Genomic DNA, 13,114 nt, shown 5'->3' with positions numbered 1-13,114 from the left:
TGATCGCTGAGAATATATCAACAGTAATAATGTCCTGTAATTCCCACGGCTCTGTATGTCACACCTGCGTATGCTTCCCCATCACATTCATCACCTGTTCCTCTGGTGTCTCTGATTGGAGCACGCAGGTGTGTGGAGCAGAGTGAAATCACACACCTAATGCTGTTTTATTCAACCTGGATCTTGGAAGTTTTGATTAACATCAGTGTCAAACATGAACTAACTCTTTGTCCCCTTCAACATTACATGTTGTTTTTTGAAGTAACAGGTTCAGTGATCTTAAAAGGCTGCGGTAACGTGTCGCTGATAAAACACTGAGTCATTTTCAAATTATTCACTTTAGTTCAATTCAGCTTTATTGTTTTATGTGAAAGTCTCCATCCTGTGTCCTTCACTTATCTTTATCCCAGGTGTGAATTGTTCACAGGACTTAAAAGAAGGACGTGTCTGTGGAAAAGGCTCCGGCCAACCTAAACTCCTCCCTCATCAGGACACAGAAGAGCCGCTGAGGCAGCGCCTTGGAGTACGCTGCTGGTCGCGGCACACAGGTGCGCAACAAGATCTCCCGGCCTGCTGGAGGAGGGAAGTCTGGTACTCTGCTGCTTCCCCCAGTTTGCTTCTTGTCAGATCCCAAGTCCTCATCGACGGGCGCCAGAAGGGCAGCCTAAAAGGGCAAAGGTCAAATGTTAGCAAACAGCAACCGATTCTGAAGAAATGTGCTGTGTGATATTCAGAAGTACTGTAACCCGAGTCTCCCACAGAGACCTGATCCAGACTACAGCTCACAAACACAGCTCCTCTACTAACACCTCACTGCAGCTGCACGCTGCTGATCCTGTCTGTGATTAGAAATGATTTCAATAAAGTAAAACAGAGGCTCGTTTTCTATGAGCGTAAACAGGGATCTCTTTTTCAGTCTCAGTGTAACAAACGTGTTTACTGAATAAGTCTTTCAGTAAAAATGTTTTTGTTAATTCAGTAAAATCTGCAAAGATGACTTGTACTGTTGGCAGCAACAAACAGAGACAACAGAGTGTGGGACAGACAGGAAGTCAGGACACGTCTATGTGCTTCACAGTGGGACTAGAACATGAACATTTCTACACACACCACAGGCAGCAACTGTGCAAACCTCCACGTCACCAAAAACACCCTGCAGGTCCCATCAGAGCAACGGCAGAGAAAACAGATGAAAGGTCTGTTAGAGAGAAAAACGCTTCGCTGCTTTCTTACCTGTATGACACCAAAAGGGTTTTGTTTTTTTAATAATAAAGGCTTCATGTTTTACAGTTAAAGGTAAAGCTCATGCAAACATGCAGGCTTATTTGTCTGATCAATGCAAAAGTTCAAACATGTCTCTTTCAAGCCTCATTATCAGCTGAGATCATAGTAAAGACACAGACAGGATCCTGATCCATCTGTTCTTTATATAATTACTGTTTTTACTGTAATGTAGAATATCATGGACATAATACACAGACTGCAGCCTAAATACTGCTAAAAACAGCTCTTTTTATTTTTAAGGTTTCACGTATTAACCTTTTATTATAAAAGTCACCTGATCCTTAGCAGGTGTGTATACAGAAATACACCAGGTCATTATTTAAGCAAAGCGAAGCCAAACTGCTCCTGTGTGACAGATGAAGTCCACCTTTAAACAGCATTTAGATGCTGCTAATGAAACTCGATTAGTGGCAGCACTGGTCTGTGGGCTGGGGACACTGGTGCCACCAGTACAGTGCGCACTTTTCACAGCGCCACCATGTGGACCAAACTGTATTCTGGGTCAAACCTGATGTTTTATCATTTACACTGAACAAAAATATAAACGCAACACTTTTGCTTTTGCTCCTGTTTTCCATGAGCTGAACTCAGAGATATGAAACATTTTCTACAAACACAAAAGACCCGACACTCGCAAGCAATGTTCCCTCTAAGCTGCGCGCGTACACAATTGCGCACTGCTGGCACGGTCTCTGCACAGAAAATCTGCGTTGCGCGCACAAAAATAAATAAATAAATAAAAAAAAATTCACCTGAATTGAAATTAAAATGAAAACTTTAACAATCCTGTTTTGCAGTGTTAGTCAGTGACTGGCTGCTCCCGTATAGGATTAGAACGAGGCCACCTTATCCCGTAGTCCAGCCAATCACGCGATTCACATTCGTATATACGCAGCTAATCAACGTCGCTGTCAGGCTCTGACGCGTCCTTATGCGCCGACACCGGTGTTTTAGCAAAGCGGCTGATGTGGAGTGAAGCCACGTTAATGACAACGTGTACAACCATTGGAGATGTGAGCAGGACCGACGGAACAACTGACGGGAAAAGTGTGGACTTTATACCAGTTTTTAAATTGTGTTGATCGGCCGCGTACAACCAGAGTTATGATAAAAATATCTGCAATGTTTGGTTTTCTTCCTGAATACTGTCGTTGTTTATATTTACTGCGGGAAGAAACGGTGAAAACGCCGTTTTATAAGGAAAACGCTCGAAAGCCTGTGAGCAAAAACAACACCCCACCACCCTTTCCTATTGGTGGAAAAATGTACCATGTGGACCAATCAAAAATTATATGGCAAGGGTTAGAAACGGGAGGAAGTTTTAGGAGTGACGGCGGTGCTTGGAGATGTGAGAGATTTGCGACGTTTAGCGCAAATCTTATGTAGTGAGTGTGTAGCGTAGTCAGCAGTTTTGTTGTGTGTGTCAGAACAATGAGGCGACTGCTGAATGTTACAGGTGTTACAGCAGTGATACATCTGCTGTTGTCCTGCAGGTATCAGGCTGTTGTTCTCCTTCATCTCATAGTGGACACAAATTATTTTTTGGAGTGGCACAAATAATTTGTGTGGCATCAGATTTGATGCAGAACAGCTGATTGTTCTGTAAATAGTTTGAAATGTTTAATTAAAAAACGCCTTGGCTACATTTTTAGGTAAACAGCTGCAAAAAACTTTGTTTGCATAACTCGGTTACTTTTTTGAAGAAGTAACTATATAATTAATTGCCCAACATTGGTCATTATATCCTGTATTTTGCAGACAGAGTTACAGACTCTCTCCCAGACCACAGACTCATAATACAAGTCAGAGCTTTATTAAAAAAAAAAGAAAGAAAGAAAGTTGTGTTTTCAAAATTAGAGTTATTTTTACTTCCAATAGTGTTAACATACTGCACAGGTCAGGAACAAGATTTTTTGTTACATTTTCATTGTAAGTGGGCTGAAGCAGTTAATTAAAAGTAGTCTAACATGCCACACCTGTGAGGTGTGGCATGTCAAGGTGCTGATTAGACAGCATGAATATTGCACAGGTGTGTCTGAGACTGCCCACAATAAAAGGCCACTCTGAAATATGCCGTACATGTGTAGCACAATGACACATGTCGCAAAACCAGTCAGGATCCGGTTCAGCTCATGGAAACAAAAGTGTTGTGTTTATATTTGTGTTCAGTGTAACAAATACTGAGACGTCTAATAATGTTGTGTGTTGTTCATCTGAGGACGCTGCAGAGAACCAGATTATTTTTATTATCCTGTTTGTCTGTTATGTGAACCTTTAGAGGATGTACCTTATAAAGACTGAGTGTGTTTATCGCACTATGTTAAATGTAACTGTGAGCGACACGAGGCTTACTGCTCATGGTTACCTCATCAGTGGTGAAGTCAGCCAGCTTGATGCAAGAAAGAGGAAGAACAAAAGGATGAAAGAGCAACACACAGATGAAAAACAAAAACAGACTTTCTAACCGACAGAGCTGAAATCTGAACATGTCACCAGCTGCAGGAGGCAACGCTCTGAACCACGTCGTTCCTCCTCCAGATGGAGCTTTTACTGCCTATAGTCTCTTGACATACAATGGTTGGATTGTCCTATGATACTGTATCAGCTGAGCCTCAAATTCTTATGATCTCGAGCTTCAGTCTCAGTGAATCCTTAGTTGGCTCAGATGCATCATCTGGTGTTTGAGTGTAACAAGGTGGTTGTAACACAAAAGGTGTGTATGTGTTTGTGTAAACAGGTGAGTGTGGTTTGTAGTGTCCAACTAAAGCAGCGTGTCTAACCAACCACATCTCCAGGGCTGAATCAGGTGACCACGAGCCATCGCTCCACAGCTGCTGAGGGAGCTACAACCCTCATTCAGCCTTTCATAGACATACGGCAATGAACTGTATGAACAATAAACTTTATTCATACACACAAATCCCTTTAGGGTTGTGTCAGCGAGGGCAAACGTGCCACATCAAATACATGGAGCTACAAGCTGTGGTGACCCACTGTCAGTAAGGGAGCTTTATTACACACACACAGCATCAAATCATAACAACAGTTACCTCAAGCTACTTCTATGTTATAAGGCAAAGACCCTGCAGTTACACAGGGAAACATTAGGTGACCGTCTGTGAGCGACAGTGGGAACCAAAGCCTCTAACAAACATCCATCGATAGATGAGGGGCAGACGGGCTGAATGCAGAGAGGTCTACTAACACATGTTGAGTGAAGAAGAAACACCCAGTGCATTATGGGGAACTTAGACCTACAACTTAGACCTGTGTGCGCCTTAGCATATGCTACTTCCGGCGCATAGCGCTTAGTTTCCGGTGTGATATTCGCTCCTTGTTCACGGTCGGGTTTTTCAACCAAATGGACGAATCAAGTGGCAATTTACATTTTTCGAGATGTCGAATGTATCTGTAGATGATGTTGATCGACTTGTCGATATTTCCCCCCCGCGCCTCAGAGCAAACGAGAGAAAGGATTCAGATTTTATACTTCTCAGTATCTGTAAACAGCGCTCCCTCGTTTATGTTATAAATAATTATAAATTTGTTGTGTTTTCTTTAACAATGTCAGAAGGAGAGAGGCACTGAGGCACCGTCTTCCGCCCCCCGATGCTCCTGCTGCGCCTCCTCCTTCTGACAGGAACTGCCTACAGAACAAGCATGAATGATGCCTGAGTGGACACACACAACTCACAAGTTCCTGGCTCTGTCAGCTCCTCTGCAGAGGGTTTCCCTAAGAAGGTGGACCTAGCAGGGTCACCGGGGGACGGGGAGCTGTGCCTCACGGCCCTCACTTCGTCGGAGAAACCCTCATGCAGAGTTCAGAAACTTGTGTGTTGAGTATGTCGCTGTGAGCCTCCACCATTTAACTAGTGGGTGCAGCCTGAACTGTCTAGAGACAGACCAGACCAGCTGCACAACACAGACACTTCAAACCTGAGGACAAATCTAAGAGAACAGAAAAAGGAAAGGAAACTTAGCTTAGAACCATGCAGCGCTACAGGAGACGGCAGCACTGCAGAGGTGAGGACCGGCACCTGTTTGAAAGAGACAAATGCACACAAAATAAGTGTTTGTTGTAGAATGTGCAGCATGAAAGTAGCATGCATGTTTTGCATAGAACTGTTTTATGCATCTGCATTTCACAAAGAATGACAAATTGGTATACGGGACAACAAATAAAATCTAATGTATAGAAAAAAGATAATAGGATATGCCCATGACAATAAGAATGATAAAGGACTTCACAAAGTCAATTTATTGCTAAAGTGTGATCTTAGAAAATTGCTATTGTGCACCACACTAAACAGAACAAATTCTGTCAAAACTTACTTTTGCAAGATCCCACAAATGTTTTGCAAGATCTTGAGAGTTTTTTTCTTTGCATTTATCATGCTTCCATCAATACCTGTAAAGCTGTACAGAGTACTGCAGCTGGTTGTTAATGAATGCAACAAAGACCACCAGATCAAAGTACACCTAGCCACAAGTGTTTCCCCTTCCACTGAGCACTATCTTCATCTCGCAAAATACATGTTCAAATTTTTTTTCTTCAATGTGCCTTGCGAGGCTCCATAACATACCTATCAATCTGTGAGCATTTCTCAGAGGCTGCAGCAACTGCAGCTTTTGAGGAAGTTGCAACAGCACATTTGTGAATTCTCACGCGTAGCCCTACAGGAACACCCACAGTTACAAATACCATAGCGACCAACATCAGTGCTACTACTGCCCACAGTTCATGTAAAGGAAACATAACGGTGTCATACAATAAACTACAGAATCAGCATTGTTGTCTGTGAAGGTTCTCAGTCATTCAGGTCATCGTAGTCAAAGGAGCTTGTAAAGAAAAGCATCTGGACTTCTTTAAGTTGCTTGAAGACGTTTCACCTCTCATCCGAGAAGCTTCTTCACTTCATCAGCATTGTTGCACAATTCAATCTTGTTACCCTTCTTTAAAGTCCACCACCTGTGCTGCAAGTGAAGTTGATGCATTAACACATTGAAAGTTGTGGCACTTCTCATTATTTGACGTGCACAGCTGCTCTGTGTGAGGGTCAAACATTTGTTTATTCAACACCTGTGAAGGTATCAGAAAAAATGCATAGATAGCAAGAGAAGCAAATTAAAGCACTGCACGTGCTTTACGTGCTATGACATGCTGCACGTCATAAAACCCAGTTTCTTGATTAACATTTTTAAGAGTTAAGTTGTAATACTTTTGTGCATTATTAAAACAAATCCTAAAATTCTGTATCACTGTGCTGTTACGAGAAGGTAGCTTGAATGTAGGTATCTGGCCCTGTGTAAATCTTGAGCATGAGTGATGTTGTGGGACAGTGCACCAACTACACAGGTACAACAGCCGGAGAACCAAGAACCAGGAACAGCTACTTGGCGATCCCGACACAGACTCCAGCTTTCCATATCTGCATCTGCAATGAATATTAATAGAGATAAAATACAATCTTTTATCCTGTCTTCCTTCTCTCAGCCCAACCGGTCGCAGCAGATTTGGCGCTATATAAATAAAATTGAATTGAATTGAATACAATTTGCGCTCTCAGAGTGCTTCTTGTTTGTTTTTGTTGTAATCTGACTGTGGATTTTGATGTTTTTAAAAGCATAATACAGCAAAAAAACAAACAAACAAACAAACAAAACCCAGAAGGCCTTTTAAATTTCTTTAAATATTGTTCTGCTTTAGTCAAATCAAAAGATTGTATATTATTAACTTGAAATTGAATTGTGATTTTAATTTTAGGAATAGAATTTTAAGAATATTAGTTTTTACTGTCTCCAAATGGACAGGTAAAAAGCAGCTTTGAATTGACAGACCTCAAATAATAATATATTTCTTGGATTCGAGGGGGCACCCAAACTCCACCTACACTACTGTGCTAGACAGCAATATCACAGAACAGTGAACTCTTGGCACACACAAAAAATCCCCAGTGTAATCAATCCTCCACAGCAATGAAACACTGGATTATTGGGTACAGACACTCTCTTGTAGCCAAAAGGTCAGAGGGTTAGTCCTTTCCAAAGCTATCAAAACATCATTTAGCAGGGCAGCGGCAAACAGTGTCTGAAAAGTGACTTTTCATAACCACTGTCATACTTATTAGATATTAAATTTACAATTGTTTTCTTCTCTGTATTGTTATCCATTCAGAACCAATACAATTATCCTGATAGATGCAGAAGGGAATGTGATCTTCACAGAGCGCACCATGCTTGACTGTGACACAACCAAATGGAGCACCAGTTCTTTCCAGTTCAAACTGCAGGAGTGAAGACACAATGGAGGAAACCTACTCTGTGCCTTTCTGCATCATCTCTCCTTCCGTTACCTTTTCCTCACCATCTCCTTCAGCTGAGCCTCATGTGACCGCAAAGACTCATCAGCACTTTTTTTATTCAGCTAGTCACTAGCTGCCTCGTTAACATCAGTTTCATATATTTCTTACTTTTGATTTAATTTAAAGATGTATGCTAATTTTTTAAAAAAAGCAAAGATGCCAAAGGACATTTAGAGTTTTGTAGAGGAAAATATTTTACCTACATGTCATGAACCTTCTCAAAATTATAGATTGAATGTAATTTGGTAAATATAAGATTGGTGTGATGCCATTTTCTGTCATGAACGCTAGACATTGTGGCCCTTTCACACACATGGCAAAAGACAGGAGATGATCTGTGTTAGGCACATTACATGCAGTACGTTATGACTGGTTCTGACATTAGTGGTTTTAAATACAGCTTGTCTGGGTGAAGTGTAGAAAAGCTCGTCTGCGGTGCATGAATACATGCTTTTTGGTGTCCGATGTAACCTTCCATCCATGATTTACATTTTATGCTCTATTTTCAGGCTGCAGGCTAAATTGGCATCCTATGACAAGTCATAGGGTCACATATATTTTTCTAGAAGATTTAAGTTCACACGAGTCATCACCAGGATTACTGGCTACTTTGTAAGTTTCTGATTACCCTTTCATTGGTGTTTAGGTAATTTTGCGTCACAGCATCAAATGTTTCAATGCACTGTTAAATGCACTGGATCTTGAAAAAACAGCCTGAAAATAAATAACAGTTTATCCAAACACCTCTCTTTTTGATTGTTGCATTATGATTACGGATACAAAATAACTGTCAGGAGCCATGTGCTCACACACATATCAGTATAGGCCTAGGAAGCTGGCTCCGCTGCTTCCTGTATGACTCTAGGATTTACCCACATGCAGGTGACGTATGAGTAATGTATTTATTAATGTGAAGAAAGCTTTTTGTAACCAGATTGAACCCATGGTTAATTTGACTTCTGTTCCCTAAAAAAAAAAGAGTTCAAACTTGATATGATTTGTGAGTAATATGTACATATGTATTTTGATCTTTTGTTAGTTTTTTCCATTTAAAATCTCCCTATGGTCATTTAACCAGTATCCCTGGTTTGCAGTGTTATGCCATTGTATGTACTTTAGCTGACCTGCAACTGTTTTCAAACAGTGACCCCTCCTGCCTGTGTGGAATATTGCACCCTTCAGGATGTACCTGAACATTTGGTGTATTTAAAGATTACCTTCTTATTTTTTTAACCAGCAGAATGGGCACTGGTATCTTCACATCAATGTTTTAAAGCAATACAGCATCTAAAGAGGTGTAGAGGAGTATAAATCTAGACAAGTACAAATAGAATACCAGTGGCACAGCATTAAAAAATAATGCAGTTTTTATTTTTATCTGATTAATTTCAGCTGTGAAACAAATTTGTGGTTGTAGTACCATCACTCCATGTTTATAGGCTGTATGTAAACATCTTTATAGTTTTCTTCATATACTGTGTGCTGTAAGCATCCACCAGTCCCAGAATTAGCACTCTCTGCTAAAGGCAGCAAGAGTCCACTCGACAAAACCAAAGTATGTTTTGTAAGATTTTGCATCACTGATTAAATATATCTGAATTTATTGATTCATGCAGGAGGTGTGTAGCACATGCTCACTTTAATGTTATGTTATAATTTGGTTGCTCTTCCCATTTTTAAAAACATTATCCTTTTTTAATGCTTGTCGGCTACCCCTTGTAGTCAAAGTGTGCATAAAGGGATTTCATGCAATATCAGGAGTTTCAAAAATGTGAACCATCCCACTGGATGGCTTCACATTATGTGAAAATGGGGGAGGGGGGATTCCAGTTATTCAATGGGACGCCGTTTGTAAACTGAATGATGCTGGAATTAGTAGCAACATTTTTCCACATTTAGCTCCAAGCCTTATTAAAAACATGTTTTTTCAAGTCATTTTTCACAATATTCAAATTTCCAAAGAGGAATTGGAAAATGTTCTTTCCCTGAAAATGTCTTTTACTGAAGCTGCATCTATCCTCTCCATCTCAAGGCCTACTCTGTAAGACTATTATAACAAGTAAGTTATACAGTCGCTTACATTTAATGCTTCATTGAGCTGTATGTTTAAGTGTAGAAGAAAACCAAAGATCAAAGACGACACAGTTCAGTGCCAGTTAGCAAAGATGATGCATTTTGTCCTTTGGATGTATCATATTGCTGGTCTCTGTCAGCCTCTGTGGACCTTCACCACCATCTGCACCACGCACGAGGGCTTGAGCCCATATTCAGATAGAGATGCAGAGTCGTTCACCAATAGCTTCCCAGCGACAGTCAGCCGGACTTCAGCCATAAGATATCCTACACACACAACAGAGGACAGAGATGAACCTCACAAAATATTTAAACATGTCAAAAACTATTATGTCAGGTTCCCTGAACACCACTGAAGATGCACACATTTTAAACACACTCCTGTGTCCAAAACTCCTTAGCAGTGACAACAAAGTTAATATTTCAAAATCATCCTCAGTGCACACCTTTTCCCCCACTGTGGTCAAGATGCTCTTAGCTGTTTGGTTCCTCCTGCTCAGGATTTCTTCAAAGGAAAAAAGGAAACAAAAAGCAGTTTTAAAAGTTTTTTGTTGGTGGTGTTTTTGACTTTCAAGCTCAATCAAAGCAGAAAAAGACTTCAAAACAAATTCAATTGAATGGATGGGTATAATCTTCCATTGAAAGCCAGCAAGAAATAACAGTTTTTTAGAGAGTTTTGGTCATCATACACATAACAGCAATCACTGCGTTTGCAATATAATCTGTGACTATTATGAAAGTAACATACATAACTTGAAAAGCTAAAATCAATCATAACATTAAGCTCACCTTGTTTTTGTGGAGAAGGTGATCAGGCTTTTTCTTCACGTCCTGAGACCAGGTGCACTGGATCATCACCAGCTTGTATCTTCATCCTTTTTCACTCAGTGAAGTCTTTCTCTTTGTTCCCTTTGCAACAGAAAACTACCGTGTGATCACAGGTGAAGTTAGGGATATTTTTCCTGTGCAGTTTTTATAGTGCTTCATTTGGTGAAGCTGTTGATCCACTTTGATCTCAAAGGATCTCGACGGTGGAAAAAAGTAATATTTCTCCTTACCATTAGGCTAAATATAGATATAACAATTTATAATATGTCAGCAGCATCCCCATAAGGGAGGTCTCCCTGTAGTGTCCCGAATGCAGATCCATTGTGATAAGAGAGAATGGATCAGATTTGAATGTCCTCTGTAAAGTGTGCACAGCAGTAAATGGACAGCCGTTTGAATTCTGCTTGCAGTGTTTGAGGGAATGGGAGAGTCCACGGCCTTGGAAAGACTGCTGTGAAAATCACTAAAAACACTACAAACCTGCCCAGATAACCTTTGGTTCATTGGAGGAAGTCCACGGATGTCCTTCTATCCGTCCCTGTCTCACCTCCTGGTTGAGTACAGCAAGTGGAATTGTAAATTTGTTGTTTGTCCTCGATGTAAGGTAAAGTTATGTTTTCTATGCCTGAAGAGCTATACTAAATGTATTTTTTTAAAGCGACTTCTGTGTACCATGCTCCAGCGGTGTAGCTGTATGGCAGAAGAAATAATGACAGAGACACAAAGCTTCCAAGTTTTACTTTTGATGTGGGAGTGCCTTATTTGTAATAATGTACCATGCTGTGTTTTTTAATTCCCTTTTTATAATTCTCTATCTCTCTAATTCTCTCCAAATCAAATATAATTAGTGTTGGGTTCTATTGATGAGAAATTTGCTACTAAATGTGATCTTTACAGCTGCATTATGTCTGAATCATAATGATAATAAACCTGAAAAATGTAATTCATTCATAAATGTGAAATATAGTTAATCATACATTATGTTATTACTCATTCCTTAAGATTTAGTTATTTTATGTTGACCTGTCATTGTCTGCTGCTTCTTTAGCATTAGCTTGATGGCATTAATCACTTGTGCTATTCAGGCATTTTTATTATAATTATAATAATTATTATGTGGACATGCATATTAGATCGTTTTTTAGTGAAATATAATCCCTCCAGAAAGGCAGGAAAAGCCCGGAAACTTACTTTAAAACTAAATATGTTCCCTAAAACGGTGACAGAGCTACAGATCCATGACAGCCTTACACAGGTAGCCAGCAGCTGTGACCAGCACTGCTTGTGCAGTTAATAAAAGGACAGGTAATGTTTGTCGCGCTGTTGCACACACAGCACGCTCGTTTGTTTCAGTTCGTCAGTTGCCACAAGACAACTTACCAACGTGTACGTAATAAGCTAATACTCCTGGGTGCTATACACTACAGTGCACGCTGTGCACCTACTTACTGGGTTTGTCGCATCAGTCTGTGTCTCTGAGTTAACTTGTGTTTCTCCTACAGCTCCGGACCGCAACAAATGCGCGTGCTCTTTGTGAGCTCGTTCCCGGCTCGTAACCAGCGCGTTCTGCCGTCAAGGGCGATCATTGGTTAAATGTGATCATGTGACTGATGCAAGCCAGATCCTTTTATTTAGCAAAACTGTGATTAATAGTTAAATATTATTGTTGATGGGCACAGACAAGACTCCGCACGCACACACACACACATAAAAAAATAATAATTTTTTTTTAAAAAGTTGCCTCAACAAAAGGGCACTTTGGGCACCCATCAGGAAAGGGGCGGGTGCTCAAGCCCCTCTAGCCCCCCCTCTGCACGTGCCTGTGGCGGGGTGTGGTTTGTGGCTGAGCAGCATCAGGGGAGGGGTGGAGCAGTGGGTGTGTGTGTGTGTGTCCATCCATCCCTAGGTGAAGCTGCACCCGATGAAGGAGAGGAAGAGCGCAAATAAGTGGGGCTAAAAACCACAGCACTTCTCAACGGTTTTTCAGATAGAATCAGATAGAAGCGCATTCTCCTTTATAAATATGTGTATCCCTTCGTTACCATGGGAACGAAGATAAAGGAAGTTGTAGAGTCAATGCGGACTTTGTGGACATTTGAAAAGGTCAGGAGTTAAGAGTGGGACACTTGGGGTTTTTTCTTCTTTTTTTCTTTTTCTTTTTGCCACAAGACCGGAAAAACGGCATGTGTCCCTAAGTTGCGGCTTCGGTACGTTGGGATCTACCTATCCGAAGAGGAAGACGCATAAAGGGAGTGACTTTTTTTTTTTTTTAATTGGCAGATAATTTCAAATGCAGCGTTTCTATCAGCTCAACAAATGTCAGCACACACAAACTGTGTGTAGTGTGTAGCACAGTGCGTTGGTAGCCAAATCGCCGGCTGCGGTGTTTGACACGAAGAAACAAGAAATCAAGCTGAGACAAGAAGAAGGTTTAGAAAGACAAGACAGGAGAGGAAGAAGAGACGTTACATTTAAAGGTAAGGACTCCTCATTTAAAGATCACGTGTAAGTCCTCGTGTTTTTAAATCACATACTGGGTCTGTACAGGTAACATTATGTTTTTTACA

General features: G+C 40.7%; 2 long non-coding RNA genes across 3 annotated transcripts; both read right to left on the bottom strand.

Moving 5' to 3' along the window:
- Window positions 1-338: 338 nt before the first annotated feature.
- On the bottom strand, window positions 339-2,703 carry LOC147316808 (uncharacterized). Its single transcript, XR_015131739.1, has 2 exons — window positions 2,037-2,703; window positions 339-664 (listed from the first exon to the last, which is right to left on the bottom strand). It is a non-coding gene; the product is annotated as an uncharacterized LOC147316808 (long non-coding RNA).
- A 6,934-nt stretch (window positions 2,704-9,637) lies between these two features.
- On the bottom strand, window positions 9,638-12,163 carry LOC147316807 (uncharacterized). 2 transcript variants are annotated; one of them, XR_015131651.1, is made up of 4 exons: window positions 11,997-12,163; window positions 10,509-10,628; window positions 10,166-10,224; window positions 9,638-9,986 (listed from the first exon to the last, which is right to left on the bottom strand). It is a non-coding gene; the product is annotated as an uncharacterized LOC147316807 (long non-coding RNA). The 2 variants fall into 2 exon arrangements; XR_015131650.1 differs by lacking the exon at window positions 11,997-12,163 and adding an exon at window positions 11,028-11,103.
- Between the last annotated feature and the right edge of the window lie 951 nt (window positions 12,164-13,114).

The sequence above is a fragment of the Aulonocara sp. 'chitande type north' Nkhata Bay genome, linkage group LG12 (genome assembly GCF_057382095.1).
Source record: "Aulonocara sp. 'chitande type north' Nkhata Bay isolate Kocher_YH1m ecotype deep benthic linkage group LG12, A_spYH_male_GT1.1, whole genome shotgun sequence".
NCBI classification, from domain to species: domain Eukaryota; kingdom Metazoa; phylum Chordata; class Actinopteri; order Cichliformes; family Cichlidae; genus Aulonocara; species Aulonocara sp. 'chitande type north' Nkhata Bay.
This window is presented reverse-complemented; position numbering and strand designations above follow the sequence as displayed.